Source organism: Triticum dicoccoides, chromosome 5B (assembly GCF_002162155.2).
Source record: "Triticum dicoccoides isolate Atlit2015 ecotype Zavitan chromosome 5B, WEW_v2.0, whole genome shotgun sequence".
NCBI classification, from domain to species: domain Eukaryota; kingdom Viridiplantae; phylum Streptophyta; class Magnoliopsida; order Poales; family Poaceae; genus Triticum; species Triticum dicoccoides.
This window is the reverse complement of record NC_041389.1, coordinates 479,786,455-479,790,161: the sequence shown is the minus strand read 5'-3', so window position 1 is coordinate 479,790,161 and position 3,707 is coordinate 479,786,455. Positions and strand designations below refer to the sequence as shown.

At 46.1% G+C, this 3,707-nt stretch overlaps 1 pseudogene; it reads right to left on the bottom strand.

Annotated features, from left to right (window-relative positions):
* Positions 1-2,872: 2,872 nt before the first annotated feature.
* On the bottom strand, positions 2,873-3,707 carry LOC119305822 (annotated as a pseudogene).

Here is a 3,707-nt window from a genome sequence, read left to right as displayed (position 1 = left end):
GCGCTCGACCGTCCGTCACCACCGTGGAGACGGCCGCCAAGCGCCGCTGCCGCCAATGCTACCGTCGCCTTGATGGCGAGCTCCCCAAGATCGAGAAGGAGTGGTCGCTTAGCGACTGCTCCGCCAATGCTTGCAGGGGCAAGGCCGCCACCAGCACCTTTAGCAGTTGCCAGGGCGGCCCTTCACACCGCGCAGTAGGAGGCGGAGTGACTCCTCGGCGACCGTCAGGTAGCCGCCGGACAAGACTGCCGTGAACCTCCAGCATCCTTGCGCCGCTGGAGGGACGACGATGACGAAGACAGCGGCACGGACGCCAACGACGGTGCAGCAGGACAGGACGACCACGCTTACGAGGTGGTCATCCGATATAGGGTTTAGTGCTATTTTAATAGTTTTTAGTAAAATGGTCAAAATATTATCCGTTTATATAAATTATATTAGAACTTGAATAAATTCCGTCCGGTTTGCATGAATTTCATCCGTTTTTCTTTTTTTGCAATGTATAGGGCTATGGTTGGGTGGCGTTCTCTCGTATCTGTGCCGTGGACTCCAGTCCATTCCCCATCCATAAATATTTACGAGTTGCCGTTGGAGATGCCCTAATCATGATCAAATATTGACGTGGAAAAAGGTATAACAATGGCCAAGGGAAAAAGTCGCATAGGAAAAGAGATGAGTAGTATTGGTCACTTACTCTCGCTACGGTCTGCGACGCGATAATCCCTTTTCCAGCCAGAACGACGCATGCCCCTGTAGATAGAGCCATCACGGTGACTGCTCTGTGGAATAGCATTAACTTCCACGGTGTAATCGATGTCGCTGACTTCTTCTTCGTCCTCCATGATCAAGATTTCAGTCGTACGACCCTTGGTTGCGCTCCTTGGATCTTCCCCGCAGCCACTGGGGTTCCCATCTGTGACCTCAGAGGAAACACGACGGACAGGCGGGACGAGTCGTCGCGCAAGCGCTGGTGGCCACCAGCGAGATGCCATGGAAGAGAGGAGGCGTCGCGAGGGAGAGGAGAGGCGGTGCATTGGGGCGGCGACGTTAGGGTGTCGGAGGGGGCGTAGAACGGAAAGAGGGATCTGCATCTGAGCGGGCAGCGGCGGCGGCCGATTTGTATTATTAACAGATTTTTTGCGATAAAGGCTCAGAGTATGATGGTCGTGATCGTTTTTTTTTAATGCGTGATCGTATATATTTTATAGGTCCACTTTTTTTTATAGGTCCACTTAAATGGTAGTATACCGTAAAAATTTACACAAATATAAACATAAAAGTTAAATTTCATGAAGCAATACTTTTTCCTTTTTAATATTTTTTGTGGAAAGACAACGCCCATATAGTATATATTAAATACCCAAATTCTAAAAAAAGCCCTTGAAAACTTTCTTAGAATAACAAGAAATTAGAGGCAAGTCCTTTAAGGAAATTAACCGTCTTCTTTGTGCATCCATCTGAGCTCGCCGTGAGCAAAGCTAGCTCAGACCTCTGGCTCATGCAACCTTGCTGAAACCCAGAAGTTTGGACGAGTCTACGTAGCGGCCGGCTGCTCGCTGGCATGCGCGAGCGGCCGGCCTAAAATAGAAATTCTTTTATCCGCTAGCGTCTGCTCTGCATAGACATGCATGTGTGTAATTTTTGTCCGCTAGCGCATGTATTTTTTAGCATTTAATACATTCACATCGGTCACAATCAGTTGGAAAAAACAGATCGCATAGGCATTTGTTTCGGTTTTCAAATTCTCAAAAAGCTATATCTTCCAAACCGCGCGTCGGAATTAAGATCCGTTTTCACCGCTGGAATCCTCGCAACGTGCTCTTCAAAACTATATCCCGCATGGGGATATTTCGACGAACTAGTCTTCCTGCCAACTAAACATCAATGTGTGTGCAACTAGACTAGATTGCCGCGCCAACTGAGCATATGTGTGTGTGCCAAAAAAGTCCTGCCAACTAAACATCAATGTGTGTACAACTAGTCTAGATTGCCACGCCAACTGAGCATATGTGTGTGCAACTAGTGTCCTGCCAACTAAACATCAGTGTGTGTGCAACTAGACTAAATTACAAGCCAACTAAGCATATGCGTGTGCAAATAGTCTTTCTGCCAACTAAACATCAATGTGTGTGCAACTAGACTACATTACAAGCCAACTAAATATCAATGTATGTGCAACTAGACTACATTACAAGCCAACTAAACATCATGTGTGTGCGACTAGACTACATTACAAGAGGAGGTTGCACATCGACTTTCGTCGAGGCAATAGACTAGTCGCACATCAAATTTGTCGTGGTTGCTAGGTTGTAACCTCATACGAAGGCGCAGCTCCAAACATTAGTTTTGGAAAAAAGTTGCACGATGTAGTAATAAAGTTGCACAATGCAGTAATAGAGTTGCACTATATAGCTCCAAAGTTGGCATCGAAAAAAATTCGTCAAAATATACCCATGCGGGATCTAGTTTCAAAGATCTCGTCGCGAGGATTTCAATGGTGAAAACAGATTTGAATTCCGACGCGCGGTTTGAAAGATATAGCTTTTTGAATTTTTAAAAACCTGAAATAAATGCAGATGGATCTGTCTTCCTTAAACTAAAGAAGCACTGTGAACGTATTTAATGCCACGCCTACATGCACTAGCAGACAAATAAATTACCACATGCATGCGCTGTGAGAGCCGGCCGCTCGGTTCGATCAAAAAGTGTGCGGCCACTTTTTAGATTTCAGGCAGAAGTTTATACAAGAAGTGCCTGAAAAGTTGTCAACATAGACCAACATCTTGGAGAAGCCGACACCAAGGGTGGCCCGAAGATAATCCAACTCCGTCCAACCATATAGGGAAAAAAAGCTCGTAAAGAAAAAGATGCAATACGAGGGATCCAAGAGCTAGCACACAAACCCATGACATCCATGCATTGATCCATATGGAGCGGGCGTATATGAAATTATTGGTCCAAAGTATATCCTTGACAAAAAGAAATACTTAGAGGGTGCTTGGATACGTTTTAGTCCCATGACTAAAAGTAGTGGGACTAAAACTTGCTAGCCTCACCCATGCTTGGATACAAATACTAAATAGACTAAAATGAGTTAATGAGCATTTATTATCCTCCAAATCCTCCAATCTCGAACTCGCATATGTTAAAGGAGAGAAGTTAAATGAGGAGAGAAAGGACAAATCCACATTTTAGTAGGGTTCTCCTGACTAAAATTTTTTAGTCTCAAGACTAGTTCTATCCTCTCTTTAGTCAGGGGTGATTGGAACTTTAGCCTCTAAAAAAGACTAGTTTTAATCAGACTAAAAATAGTCCCTTGAATCCAAGCATGGCCTTATGTTCAGGCAGATAGCTTAGCTAGCCAGTGTGGGGGATCTCGGCGACGGTGTCAATGAAGATGCGGACACGCTCGGACCTGTAGTCCTTGGTGACCGGCGAGCCGGCGAGAGGACGGGGAGGACGACGATGTCGGCATCCGGCTTGTCCGTGAGGATGATCTCCTTGGCCTTCTCCACGCTCAGCCCTACCACCTCCGGCCACGACGTCTTCTTGTTGGTGGCTACCTTCTCCGAGCAGCTCATAGCCGCAGTGGCCATGATCACTATGATCAGACCCACCATGATCACACTAACCCCAGCAGGACCCTTTTGACCTCCCATGGAGTAATACTTTCCTGTGTGATGTGTTTGCCCAATCAACGTGCTATA